This window comes from Somniosus microcephalus, chromosome 16 (genome assembly GCF_052327205.1).
Source record: "Somniosus microcephalus isolate GS21.2 chromosome 16, FLI_Smic_1.0, whole genome shotgun sequence".
In the NCBI taxonomy this organism is placed as follows: Eukaryota; Metazoa; Chordata; class Chondrichthyes; order Squaliformes; family Somniosidae; genus Somniosus; species Somniosus microcephalus.
Genome location: NC_141002.1, coordinates 35,580,665 through 35,595,810, shown reverse-complemented (window position 1 = coordinate 35,595,810; position 15,146 = coordinate 35,580,665).

Sequence of the window (15,146 nt, the reverse complement as noted above, 5' to 3'; positions counted from 1 at the left end):
GTACACAATACGGACAGAATGTGTGTAAACCTGGTGAATAATGCGCGCTGAATGAATGAAACCATTACCAACATTGCTTTTCCCACGCTGGGACCGGGCTCTTAGCTCTTGCAACTGTTAAAGCCGGGCGCCTCCTGCCGATGACCAACGGAGAGTTCAGTTGCGTTACAGGTGGGACGAGCACAAAAAAAATGCATGCACGATCGATCAAAGCTTCAAGAAATACAGAGACGTTTTCAAAAAAAAACATTCAACGGTACGGGGTTGGGGGGAGGAGAGAAAGAGATGTTTTAATCTGCTGGTGGAATTCTACCATTCAAAGTGATAGAACCCTATCACAATGAAACCATCATAATTTTGTAAGACGAACAGATGCTCCCGTGGACACATTGTCGTCTTAAAGTGCACTTTTTCCTCATTGTTAAATCCTCGATTCAGCAGCTGCCTTATAGTGCCGGAAAGTCACAAAGGTATCTTTTACAAAAATCAACAAATTGGGTTCTTAATCTCCGTGTCTGACGGAGGCAACAAACGTTATCAGCAGCCATTCGGCTAAAACAATCAGAGGGGAATAAATATTGTTAAAAGGATGTGGATAAATGCCACATTAAGGTGTAGCAGCAGTTAATTCGAATCACAGCATAACGCAATGTGCAACTTTTGCAGAAAGCAGATCTTGTACAATTGTTCTTTTCCTAACATTTGAATGAACTATTCAGACCCCGATATAACATTCCGTTATAGCGCCGTACTTCACGTGTATATATATGTGTATATATATTTGTAAATACGGTACACTGCGTTTTTTCACATTCCCTTTTGCCATTACATATCAGATTATATTATCCACAATATAAACTAGTGTCTTTATAACTTATTTTTATAATCCATCTATCTACACACACATTATATAAATATATCTGTATTGAATAAAAGCTTTGTATCAGGCCTGGGTATCACGACTCTAATGGGTCCCATCGAGATCGGCGCTCTCAGAGCACTTCATTACCTCCACACAAAGGAAGAATGGCGCGATTGAAGAGTTCTCCAGGGGACAAAGGCGTGAAAATCACAGAAACGTCTGCTCACTTTGAAAAAAAAGTGTGGATTTACTAAATGGAAGGCCGCAGGAGGGCTCAGGCACATCAGGCTCCATTCATCAGTCCCATCGTGTTGGGAAAGGCCCCATACAATCCTCTTACCAATGACAGTATAATAAAACAAGGCAGAAGGTTTTTTTCCTGCCCCGAAGTAGATCAGTGCAATCCGCGTTTTGAATGAGGAGCAACGAACTGTTTAAATTGCTATTTACATTTCCAGCTGTTTAACTAGCGATTTGTCCATCTTAATAGCTCTTTAAGCTTTTAAACAGGAAAATAGCCATTCTCATGATTCAAAAGTGAAACCACGGTTACTCCAGTCTCCGTCCAATTGTAAAAAAAAGGTTAGATTTCTCCCACCCCACCACCACCATTGCACCTTCTTTTCTTATTAAGAGAAAGTGCCATTTAATTTTGAAATCGGGTGATTCCTAAATAGGTCTCCGCTACAGATGTCACGGGCGTTACGGTTCTTTACAAATAAATCTTAAAAAATGAAATCACCTAAGAGCCTAAACGAAGAAAATTGGAGAAGAATATTTTTTGGCCATTTTTTGAAAGTGTGGAGCATGCTACATTAGTAAGTGTCCACTGGGATTTTGTTAACTACAGCGAGAGTATCAGTAAATCACAAGTCACCTGCAACAATAATCTTTTTTATGCTTCTGAAGCAGCTCATGAGCCATTTTGCCCCAATAAATTTTGTAAAAGTGCAAAAATCCAACTGTGGAGCCCACAGGTTTTGGCAAAAATGTCTCAAGGGCAGCTGCAAAAAGGCCTCTCAAGCAACACGGCGCTTATCAACACACTGTGCGTGTTGAAAAGCACAGTAACAGATCACTGCAGCAACAACTTGCGTTATATAGCAGAAGAGGACTCGGGCTGCTTTACAATAAAGAGGAAATGGATACAGTGGACCCTGAACATGGGGAATGGCGATGCTAAGATGGGAAACTGAAAGCATGATCAAAGATGATTTGAGGATGGTTTTGAAAGGAAGCAGAGAGGGGTGGCAAGATGTAAGGAACTGGGTGAAGACTTCCAGAGGGTAGGAGTGTAGTGGCTGAACAAGTAGCCACCAAGAGTGAAGCAGAGGGAGCAAGGGGCAAGGAATCATAGAGTGTTATAGGAGGAGATGGTCCATGCAGGGACATAAAGCAAGAGATCACTTGGAAATACCAGTGACATCTGCAGTGGAGAACTCTCTTTTATAAACCATAGCCAATATCATTCATAAATGCTTCTGATCCTGATGTGAAGGTTTTAAGGTCAAAACTCCAAAATGCAATCATGGGCAGCTTTAACTCACTAGGAAAATAGTTAAAGTTAATCATAATAGAGGGATTCTACAATATCATACATGTCCATAGTTCTATGCTCACAGAGGTCAGTGTGCACTATGAAGAAGTGGCCTTCATTAGTGGCATGCACAGAGAACCAAGGGTATAGCCAGTTGGTATTCTGAGTCAGAAGGCTATGGGTTCAAGTTCCACTCCAGAGACTTGAGCACAAAATCTAGACTGGCACTCCAGTATAGCACTTGTTACTTTACCACCCTTTATGTCTGCTCATTGAGAGCTCTAGTTTAGCATAATTTCCTTGCTTTTGTACTCCAATCCTCTATTAATAGCTGTTCCCTATTAGCGTGGTGGGAGTTCCACAGAGATATCAAGCCAAGGTTGCATCATGTATTCATGAGGCCAGTAATCCATCCTTCCTTCTCTTGCCCTCAAAATAAGAGTATCATGCATAGTCACAGAACCATAGAATGATACAGCACAGAAGGAAGCCATTAGGCCCATTGTGGCTGTGCCAGTTCTTTGGTAGAGCTAGCCAATTAATCCCACTCCCCTGCTTTTTCCCCATAGCCCTGTAATTTTTTTCTCTTCAAGTATTTCTCCAATTCTCTTGTAAATGTTACTATTGAATCTGCTTCCAGCACCCTTTCAGGCAGTGCATTCCAGATCACAACTCGCTGCGTAAAAAAAATGTTTCCTCTTGTTGCCTCTGGTTCTTTTGCCAATCACCTTGAATCTGTGTCCTCTGGTTACTGACCCTCTGCCACATACGGAAGCAGTTTTTCCTTAATTACTCTATCAAAGCCATTCATGATTTTGAACACCTCTAATAAATCTCTTCTTAACCTTCCCTGGTCTAAGGAAAACAACCCCAGCTTCTCCAGTCTCTCCACATTACTGAAGTCCCTCATTCCTGGTACCATTCTAGTAAATCTCTTCTGCACCCTCTCCAAGGGTGACATCTTCCTAAATTGTGGTGCCCAGAATTGAACACAATACTCCAGCTGGGGTCTAACCAGTGTTTTATAAAGGTTTAGCATAATTTCCTTGCTTTTGTATTCCGTTCCTGTATTAATAAAGCCAAGGGTCTCATATGCTTTTTTATCACCACCTTCAAAGATTTGTGTACGTACACCCCCAGGTCTCTCTGTTCCTGCACCCTCTTTAAAATTGTACCATTTAGTTCATATTGCCTCTCCTCATACTTCCTACCAAAATATATCACTTGACCCTTCTCCATATTAAATTCCATCTGCCATGAGTCTGTCCATTTCATCAGTCTGTCTATGTCCTCCTGAAGTCTGTTACTATCCTCCTCATTGTTTACATTTCCGAGTTTCTTATCATCTGCAAACTTTGAAATTATGCCCTGTATACCCAAGTCCAGGTCATGAATATATATCAAAAAGAGCTGTGGTCTGAATACCGCCCCTGGGGAACACCACTGTATACCTCCCTCCAGTCTGAAAAACAACCGTTCACCACAACTCTGCTTTCTGTCCCTTAAGCAATTTAGTATCCATGCTGCCACTATCCCTTTAATCCCATGGGCTTTAATTTTGCTAACGCGTCTATTATGTGGTACTCTGTCAAACGCCTTTTGAAAGTCCATATACACATCAACCGCACTACTCTCACCAATCTTCTCTGTTGCTTCATCAAAGAACTAACTAAAGAACTCACTAAAGAACCAGTTGTGAGAACACAGTATTTTTCTTCCAATGGTTACATACCATTTGCACATAGATGGAATTATAGCCCTCCCTATTTAGATATACCATAGGGTTGGTGGTAAATGCTTGAATGGTTGTATGTATATGGTTGATGTGCCTTGGGAAGCCATGAATTTGGAAACACTGTTGTTGACTGCGCAGCAACTGCTGGTTCCTGCTGAGGTGTTTGTAGTGAGCTGTATGATGTTCCAGGGCTCCAGTCACTTCTTTACTGGAGTGGTACGCAGCAGCGCAAATGACTCCTGGGATGTCTCCTATGGGTGTCTTAAAGTTGAGGGCACTGTGACATACTGGTACTGTAGTGTGGACGGTTGACTGTCCATGGATGTTTTCATGCAGAAGGTGCACACCTAATATGCTTGAGTCTTTCAGGAATTGAAAGCAACTGCTCATTCATCATATATATATATATATATAATATATGCTCGTTCATCATGCCCGGAGATCTAACACTATTGCAGTATAATTATTGCCTGGGATAGTACCATGGTAGTATGTGCTATGACTCAAGTGTCTGATGCTTTGTGTTTTCAGATGTTGCTCTTCACTTCCACCATTATAATATGCCTGGTAATGCTCACTAAACCCATGCTCTTGGTAAGACATTCCTGTAGTACTCACCTGCATTTCTACTACTCACAATTCATTACCTTTGCTCTTCTCAGTAACTCCAGGTCTAACTTGAAGTTAAATACACATCATTTTATTTGTCTCCTCAGCTGCAGAATGCTGCATTAGTCCCTCCTTAATGGCCTTTAACAAGACCTTATTAAGCTAAGTTAGCCTCTTTTTAAACTTTAGACTGGCAATTTTTACTCCTGTTTTTGTGTAGAGCAGCGCTGAAAACAGACAAAAATTTACCATTTTTTACTCGTGGCTACTTCTACATTAAGATTTATGAACAAAGAAATGTCATGGCCCCTAGTGTTAGAATATCAGAAGATAAGAATTTCTGACACTGGGAAAAGGTCAATAGGCCCATTAAGCCTCTCTCTTCTTCAGAGATCAGCCCCACTTCCCTGCATTCTCACCATATCCCTCAGTTTTGTTTGGTCTTCTAAACTGCATCTAATTGGCTCGTCAATCCAATTATATGGTCCTCTTGAATGGCCTTCCTCAGTAATTTATTCCACAACTCTATTACCCCTTTCTTGAAAAAAGTTCTGCCAGATTTTCCTTCCTATTCCTAATTTCATAATTGTTAGCCTGTGTCCTCTTTTACCTGAACCCTTCAGCATGGTGAACAATTTGCCTGCATCAATTCCTTTCATAAACTTTTAAAAAGAAACAGGCTTAATTTCCTTACCTTGCCTCATAACTTAATCCAGACTCATCATTGATGCATACCTCTGTATCATCCAAACAGCCATAATATCCTTCCTATCAATTATTCTAATGGCTCTGTAAGTTTATTCAGTGAGCAACTGAGCCTAACAGACCAGGAGAGTCCCAAATTCAATCTCTAGTCAGTCAGAGTTGCCCGATCTCTGCTGGGATGGCAGGGAAGGAATAACATGTGAATAGTGAAGGGCAATTTGGCCAGGGTTCTTGTTCTTGATCTCTATTTATTGACTCCTGATACAATTGTGGATGTATACATTTTGGGAGAAAGACATTTTTTTCATATCCTCAGGACATCCTAACTCACTTCACAGCCAACAAAGTACTTTTGAAGTGCAGTCAGTGTCGTAAGGTAGGCAAACATGGTAGACAATTTGTGCACAACAAGGTCCCACAAACAGCAATGTAATAATTGACCAGATAATCTGTTCTTTTTAATGGTGTTAGTTGAGAGATAAATATTGGCCAGGACACTGGGAGAATTGTCATGCTCTTCTTCAAATGGTGTCATGGCAACCACCTGAACAGGCAGACAGGCCTTCAATTTAATGTCTCATCCAAAAGATGGCACCTTCTGACAGCAGCGCCTTTTTGATACTGGGTAAGGACAGATGGGCTCGACTGAGTCATAGAGTCATAGAGTCCTAACGGCACAGAAGGAGGCCATTCGGCCCATCGAGCCCGCGCCGGCTCGCTGTAGAGCAATTCAGTCAGTCCCATTCCCCCACTCTATCCCCGTAGCCCTGCAAGTTTATTTCCCTCAAGTACCTATCCAGTCTCCCCTTGAAAACATTGAGTGTGTCCGCTTCCACCACTTCCGTCGGCAGCAAGTTCCAGGTCCTCACCACTCGCTGCGTAAAAAGGTTTTTCCTCACATCCCACCTGTATCTCTTGCCCAAAACCTTAAATCTCTGTCCCCTAGTCCTTGTACCATCAACAAGTGGGAACAGCCTTTCCCGTCTAGCCTATCCAAACCCATCATAATTTTGTACACCTCTATCAAATCACCCCTCAACCTCTTTTGCTCTAATGAAAAAAAATCCAGCTTCTCCAACCAGTCCTTGTAGCTAAGATCCCCCATCCCCAGAACCATTCTGGTAAATCTCCTCTGCACCCTCTCAAGGGCCTTCACATCCTTCCTAAAGTGTGGTGACCAGAACTGGATGCAAAAATCCAGTTGTGGCCTAACCAGCACTTTATAAAGGTTCAGCATAACTTCTCTACTTTTGTAATATCTCTATTTATGAAGCCCAAGATCCCATATGCTTTGCTAACCACTCTCTCAATATGTCCTGCCACCTTCAGCAACCTATGCACATTGGCCCAGTAATTCCGGTCCCAACACGTGAGTACGGACGGGGTACTCATGTGTGGGCCTGTTGGAATTGCCGGATTTCAGCATGCACAGCGCATGCGCGGAAAACCGGCATTTCCTCTCCTCTGAACCAAGGGGTTAAGAGGCGGTTCCCTTGCGACGTTGGAGGCAGCGCGGACGCGTTGAACTTCGTTTTTTTTGACAAGTTTGTCTGTGTGTGAAGGCCTCCACTTTTTTACGAATATAAAAAGCAGACGTAAGGACTTAGTTTTATAAGGTAAGTGGTCTAATAATTAAAGTTAGAATTTTTTTTCCACAGGTTTATTATTTTTAAAGAATTTACAGTAAGGTAAGTGTATTTTTGGACCCGATTTCTTGAAAAATATTTTTTGGCAGAAATTTAAATAATTGTTTAAATTAGTTTTTTAAAGTTATTAATAGTTAATTTAATTATTGGAATGTTTTTTTAAACTTTTATTTAAAGTTTAAGTAGTGTTTTGGGCACCCGGACTTTGCATGAGTTTGACAGGTCTTATGTCTAACTCATGAATGGACTTTTGTAAACTCCCATTGGTTGCCCAGTGCTCACGTGATCCCAGCCGGCTCATCGCACTAAGTACGCCGCTGGATCACGCACGCACAGCGCGCCGGGAGCTGAACTGGGCCACAGACCGGAAATCCAAGCAGGCCCAGTCTTCAAAAGTCAGCGCGATATGTAAGTGTAGGTCGGGGGCTTGCACCCACGGGAAGCCCCCGACCCAAATTTCTGGGCCATTAACTCCCAGGTTCCTCTGTCCCTGCACACTCTTTAAAACTGTGCCATTAAGTGTATATTGCCTCTCCCTGTTCCTTATGCCAAAATGCATCACCTCACACTTCTCTGTATTAAATTCCATCTGCCACATGTCTGCCTATTCTGCTAGCCTTTCAATGTCCTGTTGCAGTCGATTGGTATCATCCTCACTGTTTGCCACACCCCCAAGTTTGGTGTCATCAGCAAATTTAGAAATTCTACTCTGTATTCCAATATCCAGGTCATTTATATTTATCAAAAAAAGCAGTGGCCCCAGCACTGGCCCTTGGGGAACACTACTGTCTACCATCCTCCAGTCTGAAAAACAGTCATTTACCACAACTTGCTGTTTTCTGTCCTTAAGCCATTTCAATATCCAAGCTGCCGCTGACCCACCTATTCCATGAGCCTCAATGTTGTTAACCAGCCCTTTATGTGGTACTTTGTCAAGCACCTTCCGAAAATCCATGTAGACAACATCCATATTGCAATGCACTCTGGCTGAACAGCCTATTGACACTGTCAAGGCTAACACACAAATAATGGTCATTTGGGTGAGGTACCAGAGGGTGAATAACAAACCCCATGGAATGACACCATAGCAAGAAATAAATGCCTTTGTGGGAACAGGAGGAAAACAAAAAGAAAACTTACAAGAAAAAAACTATTGTTCCTATTATTAGGTGACGGGACCAACATTAGGTACTCCAGATAGGGTCAAAGCAATGCCTTGTACAGCAACAATATAACCTCCAGCCCTCTACTCTTGCAACCCAGTTTTTTTTTTAAATTGTAGCTAAGCACTGTACTTATTTTTATTAGGTAAGGGTATCGAGGGATATGAAGCTAAGACAACTCAAATGGAGTTGAGGTACAGATCTTGAGGTACAAAAAACAATCTTTGACAGCACTAATATGTTTTCTATTTTATTAAGGGAATATGTGCCTAATCTGTCACTTGATAAATATTTCAAGATCTAATTAAATGGCAGAACAGGCTCAAGGGGCCGAATGCCCTACTCAACTCCTGTTCCTACTGATGGATTCATAGATTTAGCCATTACAATCCCTGAATATCTTATCTGCTCCGCATGCTGTACCACTGTTCCCTTTAACACATACTCCTTCTTTTGCTCCATTCCACCCATACTAATTTATACTTATTGACATTAACCTGCACCTTTTAGCTATTGGAGCAGTTACCTAAAATATCTAAATCCTTCTGAATCTGGTTGCAAGATTCCTGTCATTTGCTCTACTTCTTATTTTGGTATCATCTGCAAATTTAGAGATTTTTCTAATTATACTCATGTTACGTAATGATTAATACAAATATAGTAAAAGTAGCAAGGGACCTAAAGTCAACCCTATATATCCTCTTGTAACATTTTTCCAGTTTGAAAAGTTCCTACCTATCATTAATCTTTGTTTCCTGTTTTTAATGCAGTTTTCTATGCAGCAGCATACTTTAGTTCCTGCATTACAACAGTGACTACACTTCAAAAATACTTCATTGGCTGTAAAGCACTTTGGGATGTCCAATGGTCATAAAAGGCACTATATAAATGCAAGTCTTTCTATCTTTCTTATGACTCCTTACCTTAGCCTTGAATTGCTGATGTCAAAAGATTCTGATAATCCTAGTGTATTCTATCAATTGCATCTCTCCTGTCCAACACATTAGTGATAAACAATACATGTCGAGGACTAGTTATTTGTTGCCATTTTTGAGTAAATTCACCATTTAAATGCAAAGTTGTTAATGTGTGCTCTGGGGTCATGTTCCATTTCATCATGTCTAAGGTATAATTGAAGCTAGTATCTTAAGCAGATTTTGCAGTTGTATGCATTGTCACACAACGCCAACATATCATAGCGAAAAGTTCTGGTGGTTCCTCATGGGAAGCATAACCCAGTGAGTCAAAGCATAGAACTGGACTGGAAGCCATTTAAAAAACAATCTTTGACAGCACTAATATGTTTTCTATTTTATTAAGGGAATATATGCCTAACCTGTCACTTGATAAATATTTCAACTTATTTGCACATCTGTTGCATAAACTGTTGTCAAGGTGACCAGACATATGTCTGGCAAGTTCCAACTGAAACCCAGTAATGATCAGCGCACATTCTATCCTTAAGAAAGTACTGCGCACCTTCAAAGGAATTTCAGATAATGCAAGCCCTTTTGTTCAGGATTCTGGCATCCATTGTGGCTCAATCAACATGGGTGATGTGCATCGAATGGTTTGTATTTAAATGTCTTTTAAGGATTTAGGCCTCAATCTAATTGAACAAGAGCATTGGTTAATTCTGAAGCTCCAAGTATATAAATATATATCTTTTAAATTGTTTACAGGGTTATGGATTTGATAGTACACAGGGAAATGACAAAAAACACAAATAATACAGATATTACAGATCTGAGTGAATGATCACAACTGAAGGAAACTGCATTTCTCTCAATGGATGAATCTACAAAGATTTATGACAAATTAATATCAACTGAAACAAATAACAGTACATTTCTAAATTCATACAGTATTGCCCATTTCAACGACAGCCACTGGAGGAAAATATAGGTGTCACTTCTTATTGGAATTAACCATCACTTCACAGTATTACAAGGCAGTTCTACAACAGTGAAATAATACACTTTTTGTATCACATGAACTTATAAACCTCAGAATGACTGAGGAGTGAAGTTGTGTTGCGGAGGTAGTCTAATCCCTTGGTCTTTGCAACTTGTAACTGCAAGTGTTGGCAATGCAGGCAGGCAACACATTCTTTAAATCAGTCTTTTTATAAAAAGACTGTGCTGCCAGATTTTTAAAAAAAAGTTTATGTATTAATAAACATTAATTAATATTAAATGTAAAAAATTAAGTAGTATCTTGATAGAAGCATTCATGTGTGGATCTCCATTTCCCCGAGTGCAGATCAGTATGGTGCTGGCAGCAATATAATGTGGTGTTGCCAGCTTGTACTGTTCTAAAGCAGGTATTGATGTCCAAAGCCAGCAATTGTGTTCTAATACTAAGGTCTTCAACGTCACAAGAGCTTGCTTTGGTTTCCTCTGCCACAGTGAATGGAATATTACCACAGTCATCTCCTATCAGATTTACATTCAGAAATGAGGGTTCACGATCTCCTGTCACCTGGAACATCAGTAAGTGTCTGACTCTGTCTCGGCATGACTTATACTCGTAGTTCCAGCTCACTGTCTCATTGAAAAAAATTAGTTGTGAAACAGAAAACCAAAGGTGTATTTTGTTCCCTGCCCTAGCATGTTTCTAGCGAAGAACCATGCCTGGGAATACGATTGCAAGTAAATGAACTTGAAATATTTCACTTGGTGTTCTGGGGAGTGTAGACACTTGCAATCTGACCTCAAACCATTCCAATGTAATAGCCAACGCGTTTTTTTAAAGGGCCCGACCTGTCATATTTGGAATGGTAAAGGGTTGATTATTTTGGGAAGAGTTTATACAGCTTCAAAAGAAGATTGCATTGTTTAAATTATTCAAAGATGTTATAAATGGGATAAAAGTCCTGAAAGATTTGCAGTCCACACCATCGCGGGTAACACCAACCATGATAGTGGTTTGTTTATTTTTGGAGTGTCTGGATTGCAAGCCTAAGGTTCCCTACAACACAACCCCTTTAAGAGTTTGCACAACCATAGTTACAACTACAATTTGACTATGTGTTCTACTGTAAACACGAACAAAAATATACAGTGACTTCATAAAATAACATTTTCTGAATGAAAATCTTAAAAAAAATTAAAATTAATGCAGCACAGATAACTGAACCATGGCAGCAGAAACACACACTTTCTATTTCTTGCCCATATCAGCACATTGTTCCCAGAAGGCATTTGGTAAGATTGTTAAATTTCATTGCTAGTTGTCTGCTCAATGGTGCCCAGCTTTATTTCTGAAGTCCATGAGATTTTCCAGATGTCTATATATCTCGAACGGACTTCCTGCTAGGTGGCAGTTCTTTCCAAGCCATCATAGAATCATGGGGGGAGAAATTCGGTATCACCCTGTTTGTGGCACTATATTTTGAAAGCTGGAAAAATTAGCGACAGGCACTAATGATTCTCAGTTTTCTCTAAATTGGGTGTTAGCACTCCAGGAAGGAAGTGGTGTACTAAATCAAGTGCTACCACTTCCCTCCTGGAGCGCTAAACCACGCAGGAGGGGTGGTAGAGGAGCAGCGCTGCACAATGTCCCGTGCAGCGCTGCCGGGATCCGAGGCTCCTTCCTTCCCAGAAAGGGAAGGGCCATTGCTGCAGGCTCTGCATTTCAACGATGTCCCTCGTCGCCGACGGCAGCCGGGATCCACGACAACCAGCCCCAAGCATTCTAACAGAGTGCAGGGCTGATCAATCGTGGAGCCCCAAGCACTTTAACAGAGTGCAGGGCTGATCAATCGCGGCAGTTAAAAATGTTCAAACAGCAACCTATGGGATGGAAACAAATTTTTTCTGCAGACTAGTGGCCTTACCTTTAATTACCGCTCCCAAAGTGCCTGGCCTCCTGAACAATGCCTCCTGCAGCTGTCGGTGTTATCGCCCGGTGATGCTGCAGGGGGCAGAACCAAATTTCGGGTCCGGGGCACTGCACAGCCATATGACGTCACGATCTCCGGGCGCAGAGGGTCATGGCATCAAGGGTTACCACCACCGCAATCCTCCAGGTGAATTTCGCAGGCGGTGGTACTATCGCCGCGCCAGGGCGGAAAGTCGTTTGCATCCCGTTATCACCCCCCGGAGGCACTAACGGGAGGCGCAAAGGAGGCAAATTTCTAGCTCTTAGAATCTTACAGCACAGAAGAAGGCCATTCGTGACTGTGTCGGCTCTTTGAAAGAGCTACCTAATTAGTCCCAACTCCTGCTCTTTCCCCATAGCCCTGCAAGTTTTTATTTTTCAAGTATATATCCAATCCCTTTGGAAAGTTACTATTGAACCTGCTGCCATCACCCTTTTCGGCAGCGCCTTCCAGATCATAACAACTCGTTGCGTAAAAAAAAATTCTCCTCATCTCTCCTCTGCTTTTGCCAATTACCTTAAATCTGTGTCCTCTGGTTACCAACCCTCCTGCCAGTGAAAACAATTTCTCCTCATTTACTTTATCAAAACCCCTCATAATTTTGAACAACTCTATTAAACTCCCCTTAACCTCCTCGACTCCAAGGAGAACAGTCCCAGCTTCTTCTCCAAGGCCATGACATCCTTCCTAAGGTGTGGTGCCCAGAATTGGACAAAGGACTCCACCTGAGGCCTAACCAATGATAAAGGTTTAGGGGAAAGCCAGAGACTCTGTAGCAGATTGGCAGTGAAAATGCTTAAACTTAGAGGTACAGTTTAATTTTCTATGTTAGTCATGCCTCTGAAATGTTTTCATCAGAGGCCTATGCCTAGTGAGAAATCTGGGCCTAGGATTTATGCAGGTTCCTAGGTGTATTGCTGTCAGCTGGAGAGATTGCCAGGGTAGCAGCTTATAGCAGCCTGCATGCACCTGTGCCGACAATTTTTGGAATTTCTATGATTGAATAAAGGATTGGTTACACACAGAGTATGCCAGGGCTGGCTGTTTGAAAGCCCACCCCCTCAAATGGAAAATTACTAAGAACAAAAAGCCTCAGGAAAACTACTTTTAGGAGCATCCATAATTTTTTTTGTATAGAACATCAGAACTCTTTGACTTTTTTTGAGATAATTTTAAAAGCAAAACTGGTTGATATTATACATCGACTGACATTCCACACGTAGAAGCAGAGAGCCAATCACAGACGAGGCTGAGGAGAACGCCATTAAATGACTCAGAGCAGGGCTTCATATTTTGGAATACATCCTAAATTGTTACTGTGGCTGCCTTTTGAAAAATTATAATCAGAACTCTGGAGAGGTGGGTGGGCTAATGATCTGAGGGCACAGCTACAGGGTTTAAAGCTGAACTGCTCTTACAGCAGAAGCAGCATGCAGAAGGGTGGAGACATAGCTCGAGTAGGCCAGAGAAAAGCTAGAAAGGGCATAAGGGGAGTGCACAGTGGTGAATGTGTGACTCTTCAGTTAGGAATGCTTTTTGTTGATTGTAACATATTAATGATGTTCATGATAGTTTTGTTGGAAACTTAAAGTTGCACTGGAACTATAAAAGATATTTGTAGATTTTGGACTCTCCTGGACTTCTGCCATTAATGATGAATGGAGTGTTCTGAAGGATTGTACATGTAACTTGTGAGGAGTAGCTTGGTTATTCCAGATGTTGCATAGATATAATATGATCAGATATTACTGAAAGTCTCTCTGATTATTTAGTCACACAACTCTCTTCTAACAGCTGATGTATCCTCCTCATGTCACATGTTGCTCTGTCTCAGGGAGTTCAGCTTCTGAGTCCCTCTGATCTCAGGAATCTCAGTTTCCAGGCCTTTCGTGGTGGTTCTTCTCAATGTTGTTAGCAGCCACGGTGGTGTTGAATACTTGTCGTCTCCAAGAATTCCACCAGCACCTTTCCCTTCATTCTGAAAGAGTGCAGGGACACTGGACTGCCACAGGATGAAAGAATCATGACAGCTTTCTACATACTGGGCATTGACATGCAGAAACCTGCGCCTGTAGTCACACAATAATTGGACATGAAGGGAGTGGCACCCTTTGGTTCACATAATGGTATGGGTTGACAGTAGGGGTTTGTAGGTCAGATGAGCGTAATCTATAGTTCCAAGCACTTGTGGAAACCCTGCAACCCAATAAATATGAATGCCTCGCTCACTCAATTGTCTTGCTCCTGCATCCAATATAATGAACTAGGATGCCCTGCCTAAAAGGGCATTAATTATTGACTTACGGAAGAATGAACAGCAAATTGACTGATCTAGCAGAAATCACCTGTTGCCCCTTGAAATGATCCAGTGGCCAGAACAACTTACAACATGTATATCGTAAAGAAAGAGGCCATTCATCCCATTGTGCCTGTGCCCATGATCCCCATTGGGAAACCTATACTGCAGCTTATCAGTAAATTAACCCTAGGTTAGTGGCGGATTTACATGGAATTCTCGCTCTGCTGCTAATGCAAAACTATGGAAGAATTCAACCCATTCTATGTTATTCTTTTCTAAAACAACCCGTAAGAAGACCAACCGAAAACCAAACAAAAGTGTCCCACTTTTAAAGGGGCACAGCTAATAAAGTATTTGACCATAAACCAAAGGAAACGTATAAAACTTAAATAATAATGTTATTACTATTATCCATTATGCACCCCAGTCTCTATGGTGCCCACCAGTCGCAGAAAGCTTCAAGCATACCAGTGGATACTATGCGCTCCTTCTCTAGTGCCACCAAGACCGCGGAAGACAGGCAGGCAGACAGTCATAGCGACCACTCCTATGGGCCGTGCCGCTCTGTTATAATGCTGCTATCTATTGACTCACCATGAGCAATGCCACAGGAGATGTGCTAGAACATTAACAATTCAAGAAAGATGGTCATGTGATGAAACCTGCAGGAATACACCCAACCGGAACTGGCAACCCTAAAGAAAGTG